Below are 9,186 nucleotides of genomic sequence, written 5' to 3'. Positions count from 1 at the left end.
CTGTTTTTTTTAAATCATGATTATGCACTTTTTAGCTAAAATCAAAAAGCCTGTTTCTTTTTAGACATATTTTCTGTAGAAATTAAAGTCTGGGTTGTAAGCAGGACTGTTGGCATGAAAGTTAAGCCTTTTTTTAATACTCTCTCACGTTAGTGTAGAGCTTCTCACAACTCCAAGCTAACATTAGCGAATAAAAACAGTAGTGTTTAATATCAGAGTAGAGCCAAGCTCCAGCTCAGACAAGACAAATTAAAGCGTTAATAGATCTGTTTGTCTGCAGATGGATGCTTCAGAATCGGAGCAGAAAGAGAAACTTTGACATGTCTATTTCAGTAGCTGCATCATTAGTCTGAGCATTTTCAAGCATCTGGTTTTCATCTGCTCCTAATTTGAATTAAGGAGTACTCAGAAACCCAATTTTAATCTTAAATTATTTTACACAGGTCCTCTAATGTGAAAAAAAGGATACAGGATCATGTTAAAAATACAAAAAAAAGATTATTTTCATTGGATTGGGTCTTTAAGGCCAAAATCAAGCAAATATTGGACCCTCCCTTTGGTGTTTTCTTAAAAAAAATACAATTTTTAAGGGGTTTTAATAGATTCATTGGTTTCCAGCTGTAATGGCAAAATTTTATTCCCAGAAATATTTAAGGTTGTGTTTATTATGTTTTTACAATGAAACGTTGTCAGTTTTCGTAGTATATCCTAGATTTTCAGCCGATTGTTGATCAAAATGTTCAGTAAGACAATAGTAAACTGAGGTAGTCAGACTGATTAGTGAGGTTTTTGTGCAGCAGTAAGCAAAGACTCAGCTACAAGTTTGTCTTCTATTTTTTGCTTGATGGTTTGAGACCCCAACATTTCATTCTAGGTGCATTTGTGTTATTTTTGGGCCCCTTGTTATTACTCTGTGTTCTTGTAATACAGCTTCAGTAGAACCAATGAGATAAGATTGGATTTTATTATTTTCTTGTGGATTCTTCAAGTATCAGAAAACAATATTGTTGCTTTTCAGTGTTACAAGCACAAAATAAAGCAGTTCAGTTTTCAAAGCTCTGGACTTTTACTGATGAATACAGCAGTAACATTAGAAATAACTTCATACATGCTTAATCAATCATTATAACATCTTAATTTTGTAACTGATGGTGACTCAAATGCAGGAGATGGATTCGTGAATGTACTTTTGTGGAATGTACTTCCTGTTTTAGTTCTAGAGGCAGAAACTTTCTTTCTTTAAGCTCAGACTTAAATGTTTCCTCATCACTAAACGTTGGGATGGTGGAAGCAACTGCAAGGCTCTCAATTTGCTGCTGAATACTAGAATACACCTTCAAATTTAGAGACAAGAGAAGAGGATGCTGGGTAAGGATGTTCTTATTCTAGTAACGATGCAGTTCCTCTACCTACTTTCCACCTGACCTTCTCAAATAGTAAAAAAAAGTCACAAACACTTAAATATAATCTATTAATTACAGTGTTGTGTAAATTACTTTAAATCTGTAATACATTACAGATGACTTCTTGCTTAAAGACCAGCTATCTTTTTTTTTTATTTCAAAGCGTTGCCAGTTGTCTTTTTTCTTAAGCTTATGCCATTTTTTGCCAAAATCAAAAACTCTGTGTCGTTTAAAATTCACCTCTTGAGTTCAGGGTAGGACCAATGGCAAGGAGCAACCCCGCCCCCCTTCCCTCGCCATTGCAGAGAGTTCAAAGAAGGGAGCTTGTGGCCTGTCCAGCTTATTTTCTATACCACAAATAACCTCCTTTTGGTCCTGATACGTAACAATTTGAATGAAGAAATTATTAGAAATGCAATTTGGAGCTTAGTTTTCTTTAAATATGTTCTGTATTAGTCAGAAAAATGCCTTAAGACCCTAAAACATGATTTATATTGGAGTTGGTCTTCACAGTAATCCCATATCTCACTATTTTACGGTCTCAGACCTGTTGTGACTTATTACTTTTAAGTTACTGTCTTTGAAAAACTTGCAGAAAATGTAATAATAAAAAGTAACAAATGACTTTGAGTTGTGTGGGGTGATAATGGAGCAAACATAACTGCTAATAATATTGTCTACTTTAAGGTGAGTGAAAATTTGGGGACTAATCCTCAGATTTATTTATTTTATTTATTTATTCATTTAAGAAAAGGGTCTACCAGAGAGGTAATAGAGGTGCAAATGACTTCACCGAGCCTAGAGACAAACAGCTAATGACTCTTTAAAACATGAGTAAACAGACATTAGGAACACAATTAGGATTAAAGTGTTTAGTTCTGAAGCCAAACAGAAAATGTGACTCATTAATTAAAGTTAAAAGGAATGAAAAAAGCTCAAAGTGGCTGACAACAAGCAGAAACATTTTTTTTTCATTTATTAATTCTTCTTTGTTTCACTGCTCTGAATAACATTTGGGCCAGTTGGTTAAAAACATGAAAAACTGAACAGGTTTTAGGGCAGAAGAGCTTTAAGGGACAAGTACATGAGACAAAGTCATTATTTCTAAAGATTTTTATTAAATTAAAAAAAAAATGAGGAGGGGGTGTGCATGGTAGAGCTAAAGAACTAAAAGTACTGTTAATGTAATACAATACTTTAGTAGTAAATTACTCCCAATATTATTTATACATGAGATTACTATAAATTTAGGATAATCTGGTTTTCTTATTGAATTAGAACAGTGATACCCAAAGAAAAATGTAAAAAAAAAGCATTTTTCTGCTGTGAATGAGATAACACCAGTTGTTAATCGCACCTCAATAAATACACGTTTTATAAATAAGCAAAAGCATTATAAAAAAATGAACAAGAAAAATAAAGAAGGAAGAAGAAGACAGAGCCTGACCTCGATTCACTGAAAGCTGTAAGAAACTAAGCGATAATTAACGAACAAAGTAGTTGATGGTGATTGAAAATGAAAAGTGGTATAAATGAGGGAAAACCTGAAGAAGAGAATAACTATAAGCAGAGAATGAAACATAAAAGCACATTTGATTAATGTAAGAATTAATATTTTGATTATTCATCAGTAAAGTCATTTAGAGGTGGATGACTAAAATGTAAATCTAGACATATAATTCTTTTAAATTCCCTAACCATCATTCACTTTAAATTAAAAACATGTATTAATTCCTGCATTCTAAGTGTTTTTTGTTTGAGCTAGTCCAGTTATAATGTTTTCTGCCATTTTTATTTTAAATCCAACTTCATATGTGTGAAGAGTTTGTGGTTTAGTTTGGATTTTGTTATATTTGGTCATGTTCTATGGTGCTCTCGTCAGTCACCAGTTTCAGGTTTGCCATGATTCACAGCTGTTTTAAATTCTGTTAATTCCTCCCCAGCCTATTTAAGTGTCTGGTTTTTCAGATACTCATTTTCTGGTCATCTGCTCTGTTCTGTCACTCTTTATGGGTCTCCATGGCTTTTGTCATGTTTTGGTTAATTTATGAAATGTTTAGTTTCTGTCACCAAAGCCTGGTCTCCTGCATTTAGGTCCTCCACCACCAGTTCCTGACAATATGTGTAGAAACGGCACACATTAAAGTCTTAAACGATTGTTTGTGTCACATCACATGTGACGTGGTGATAGGAACAGCAAAATTCAATGAACATTTTCATATGATAGTTTAAATGCAGCTTGATTAAGATCCTTGTTCATCATTTCTTAGTTGAATGATATTTTTCCAGACTTACTTTACATCATCATAACGATATTTAGTTGAGTGGTGAATAGTGGATTGGTTTATAGTCATTGCAGTTAGGTGTGTATATTAATTTATATTCATATTTATGTTTATCGGAATATGTGTGTTTGCAAATTTGTAGATTGAGGATGTTTCCATTTCTACTTGAGTTCTTTCTTTATTTATCCTAAGCACTAATTTATGCTTTCATCTGTCATTAAGGAGGACAATCTCACTAATTTATGTATAAATGAGTTTGGACTTTCAACAGCCTCATACTTTGAAATAAATCAGTCAGCAACTAAGAAAACATTTCCCTCTGCAGGAGATTTGTAGTAACTTCTTCTGCCCAGCAGAGAGCAGCACAGTCATTCGCTTTCATCCAACTCCAGATCAAATCAAACTTTATAATCACTTTTCTGATGAATGTAACACAGAGTGCTTTACAAAATAAAAATTTCTCCGCTTGAGAACCAAAAACAAAGACATTCATTCACAAAATATGTAAAATGCGCACCCACACCGAACATAATAAACCATAAAATGATGTGTGAATAATGTGTAAACGTGGCTTGATGCATCCGTGTGGAAGCAACATCACCTGTGGAGACTAAAAGGATTTGTGTTTAAGAGATTAGGTTTTTTTTTTTGTTTTTTTTTTTGTTTTCGCTTCATTTTACTCTAAGTACTAGCTTGTAGTAAAATCTAAAGCCAAAGTTCAGGCTCTTCATGAGAGCATATTAATAATGCCAGAAAAAAATGAGTGCAAAAAAAAATGAGACTTACTTAAAACCAAGAACATTTAAAAATTCCAGGAATCTGTAAAATTATAACTAATTCCTATGCTTGCTATTGAGAGCAAATTTTCAAATCCTGCAGGAGCCAAAGCACAGTAACTAAAACAAAGCGTGAATGAAGGAAACAGTTCAGAATTTACCTCTGAACACTTTTTTTTTTTTTTTTTTTTTTGGCTGGGGGTCAGCAGTGCCTCCTTGAGCTTGCATAAACGGGGCAGAGGCTCACTACGGCGGACGCCATTCTGGTGAGCGTAAAACACTGATTGTCGTAGCATGATGGCTTCTACCTCCCCTGCTTTCACCCCTCTTTCCTGCCCCATGTGACATATGTTCAGTAGGGATCCCGCCTCATTTAGTGAGGATACTGGTAGGTAGCTATGTAACTGAAGACAGGCTTAGATGGAGGGAACTGATTCGCTGTGGCGACCCCTGAAGGGAAAAGCTGAAAGGAAAAGAAGAATGGTAGCTGTGTAACTGTAGTCTGATCTCAGACTTGCTAGCCAGGCTCGAGCTGCTGGAAGCGTGTCTTAGCACAGTGGAAGCTAAACCAGCTAGCCAGGTTGTCACTCACAGTGCTAGCTGTGCCAGTAAAGCTAACTTAGCTAGCATCCCATCGCCCTCTCAGCAGTCGGGGAATTCCCAGAATGAGTTTGTACTGGTGGGGAAGAAGCACAGAGCTAAATGCAGGTACTTGGAGCACCCGGAGCTCCCTGTGTGTAGCTGGTTTTCTCCCCTCAGTAATGCGCCAACTGAACCGAAAAGTCTTGTCATCGGCTCATCAGAAGTTAGACACGTAAAGCTCAGGGAGCTACAGTTAGATGTACCCATGACCCCACTTTGCCTGACACCTTAAACACCTTCTTTGCACGCTTTGACACTCCTGGCAGCAGAGACACCGGCCCTCTTCTACAGCTGGAGGAGCAGTCCCAGCCGCTTGTTCTGCAGCAACACCAAGTGTGCTCCACCCTGAGGAGAATCAACATCAGCAAAGCCACAGGGCCAGATAAGGTGTCAGGTCGTGTTCACAAGCTGTGTGCACAACAGCTGGCGGGGGGTTTTGTGGACATCTTGAACCGGTCTTTACAGCTCGCATCAGTACCTGTGTGCCTCAAGTCTTCCATCATTGTGCCCGTACCAAAAAAATCTTCTGTCTCCTGCCTCAATGATTACCGCCCTGTGGCTTTGACACCGGTGATCATGAAGTGCTTCGAGAGGATCATCCTGAGCCACATCAAGGACATCATCCCTGCGTCCCTGGACAGACATCAGTTCGCCTACAGGGAGAACCGATCAACAGAGGACGCAGTTTCATTAGCCCTGCATGTGGCCATGTCTCATTTGGAGCACACCAACACCTACGTCAGGATGCTGTTTGTGGACTTCAGTTCAGCATTTAACACTGTGATCCCGGACAAGCTAATACTGAAACTCCACAACCTGGGACTGCCTGCCTCTCTGTGCTTCTGGATCAGGGACTTTCTTATCAACAGGCCTCAAGTGGTGAGGATTGGAGACTCCACATCATCCACTCTGATCCTGAGCACAGGAACACCACAGGGATGTGTCCTCAGCCCGGCCCTCTTCACTCTATTCACCCACGACTGTTCTGCTATCCACCCTACAAACATGGTTGTCAAGTTTGCAGATGACACCACCATTGTGGGTCTCATATCGAACAATGATGAGACCCACTACAGAGAGGAGATCCAGCACCTAACAGGGTGGTGCACCGATAACAACCTCGTCCTAAACACCTCCAAGACCAAGGAGGTCATAGTGGACTTCAGGAGGTCTAAAAAGGTGGAACACATCCCTCTTCTCATTCACGGGGAAGAGGTGGAGCGAGTGGACCACATCAAGTTCCTGGGGATCCACATTACATCTGACCTTACCTGGTCAGTGCATGCATCCTACCTTGTGAAGAAAGCTCAACAGAGACTCTTCTTCCTTAGGAAACTAAAAAGGACTGGACTTTCCTCTCAGCTGCTGAAAAACTTTTACAGAGCCACCATAGAGAGCATCCTCTGCCTGAGCGCCACAGTGTGGTACGGGAGTTGCACTGCAAAAGACAAGAAGGACTTGGCCCGGGTGGTGAAAACCGCACAGGGGATTGTGGGTCAACCGCTCCCACAACTCCACTCAGTGTACAACATCCGGGTCCAACGGAGGGCTGGTCGTATAGCTGCAGACCCCACCCACCCTGGACACCAACTGTTTGTTGCTCTTCCCTCTGGGAAGAGATACAGGAACATCAGGACCCACACCAACAGACTGAAACACAGCTTCTTCCCCAGAGCTGTGAAGTCCATCCACCCCTAAGTCTAAGGAAATAGACTTAACAATAACTCTCAGGTCTCTGTGCACTGATTTATTTATTTTTATTTATGTTCTTGCAGCACCTTAACTGTTGTGCAATGTCCACTTCTCTTTCACTGTGTCTTTTAACTGTAATGCATCTTGTATATATTATATTTATCTTGTTCTTTCTAAAATTTTAGCAAAGAGCTGCTGGCAGAAATTTCATTTTGCTCTGCATAAATGACAATAAAGATTCTTGATCTTGATACTTGATGTTACCCAGGAGCCAGAGTTGGTGACATTGAAGGAAACTTCATGATGTTAGGCCAGAGTAAGGCCAGGTTCCATCGAGTCACAGTTCACGCAATGATGCCTGACGAAGACAATCAGAGATTCTTAAATTAAAAGTAGAATCTGTGTCTAAACTGGCTAAGTCAGTGTCAGACACAGTCATTTTCTCTGGTCCTCTGCCAAACTAGTCAGTGATGAAATGTACATTCGCTTTTCATCTTTGAGTCGCTGGTTAGCCAAATGGTGCCCAGAAAATGACGTTGCCTTGGGTAAGCCCGGCCTCGTGCGGAGAGATGGCATTCATCCCAATTTGGACGGAGCGGCTCTTCTCTCCAGCAACATTTCTGCTAGCTTTAGCCATGCAGCCTGACAACTCCGAGAGGAGACCCGGGGAGAGAGCAGTAGTTTAAAACTCTCCCCTGAGCGGCCTTTAGCACTGGTGCTAACCCCAAACAGGGCTAGCACAGCAGTTCCTAGCGTTGGCTTATGTGCTGGAAGGCAAATGAACGGAATGAGTCATAGAAACAAAAAATATGATGTCATTAAATGTGGGCTGCTAAACATGAGATCAATTTCCTCAAAGTCCCTGTTAGTCAATGAATTGATTAATGATAATAAACTTAACCTGCTAGCTCTAACAGAAACCTGGCTAAAACGGGATGATTATGTTCGGCTGAATGAAGCAACCCCCCCTAGCTATAATAACTATCAGAAATCCAGGATTACTGGGAAAGGAGGTGGGTTAGCAGTAATTTCAGAGTCATGCGTACTCCTTAACACTAAAGTCAAACACATCTATTATTCCATTGTACTATCTATAAATCACCCAAACAGACTCAAAAAGCGGTTTTATTTTAATTTATCGCCCTCCCGGCCCATATTCAGAATTTTTATCAGAGTTTTCTGACTTTCTATTGACCCATATTTTAGATTCTGACAAAATTATAATTACAGGAGATTTTAATATTCATGTTGATGATTTCAATGACTGTCTTGGAAACGCATTTGCGGCTTTATTAGAAAATGTTGGTTTCACACAGAACGTAAATCAACCTACTCACTGTCACAAGCACACCCTGGACCTTGTTTTAACTCATGGAGTTGAGATTAGCCAGCTGAATGTCCTTCCTCATAACCCCATACTCTCAGATCATTTTCTAATTACCTTTCAGTTTAAATTAGAAAATGCTACTGCTCCATTAAATAAGAAAGAGCTTAAACGAACATTATCTGACCGTTCTGTGTCCGAATTTAAACTGGCAGTCCAACCAATGTTTAGTAACATGTTGGATAAATATTCTCAGAGCTCTTTAAGCCCCGTTGATAATGAGCAGTTTGTCAATGATACCATGCAAGCCCTCAGAGGAACACTTGATGCTGTTGCCCCTCTGAAGCTTAAGCTTGTTAGACAAAACAGAGTAGCACCGTGGTTTAACGCTGAAACACGTTCCCTAAAACAAATAACTCGTAAGTTAGAAAGAAAATGGCGCCGTTCCGGATCAGAGCACTCTCTGAATGCTTGGAAATGTAGCCTCTTAAGTTATAAAAAATCCAACTCAATACTCGACTTTAATAGCAGAAAATGCAAACAATCCAAGATTTCTCTTTAATACTATAGCCAGGCTGACCAGCAACCACAGCTCAGTTGAACCACATATTCCTGCTACTATCAGCTCTGGAGATTTCCTTACATTCTTTGATAGTAAAATCTAGAGACACTAGCTAAATGTGGTTATTCCCACTATCAGCCCAAAGCAGGTAGAAGTTGTAGAAATGGAGGCATCCATACAAACGTCTGTAACATTAGAGTGCTTTACTTCTGTGGACCAAGAAATTGTTTAAAAATCAGACAATGTGATTTTTCTGGATTTTTTTTTTTTCCTTTTTTTAGGTGGGGTAGACCTATGATGAAAATTGTAGGCCTCTATCACCTTTTTGAGTGGAGGAACTTGCACAATTGTTTTTTTTTTTTTTTTGTCCCATTGTATGCTACAGAAATTTCGGACACTTATGACTGTTGATGCATCATTTTGTCTTTTGTCTCCTACTTGTTTCTAGGAGAAGGCAACCTTGTAAAGCTCAAAAGATGCTACTTTGAGAAGATATCATTTT

This window comes from Oryzias melastigma, linkage group LG5, assembly GCF_002922805.2.
Source record: "Oryzias melastigma strain HK-1 linkage group LG5, ASM292280v2, whole genome shotgun sequence".
NCBI classification, from domain to species: Eukaryota; Metazoa; Chordata; class Actinopteri; order Beloniformes; family Adrianichthyidae; genus Oryzias; species Oryzias melastigma.
This window is presented reverse-complemented; position numbering follows the sequence as displayed.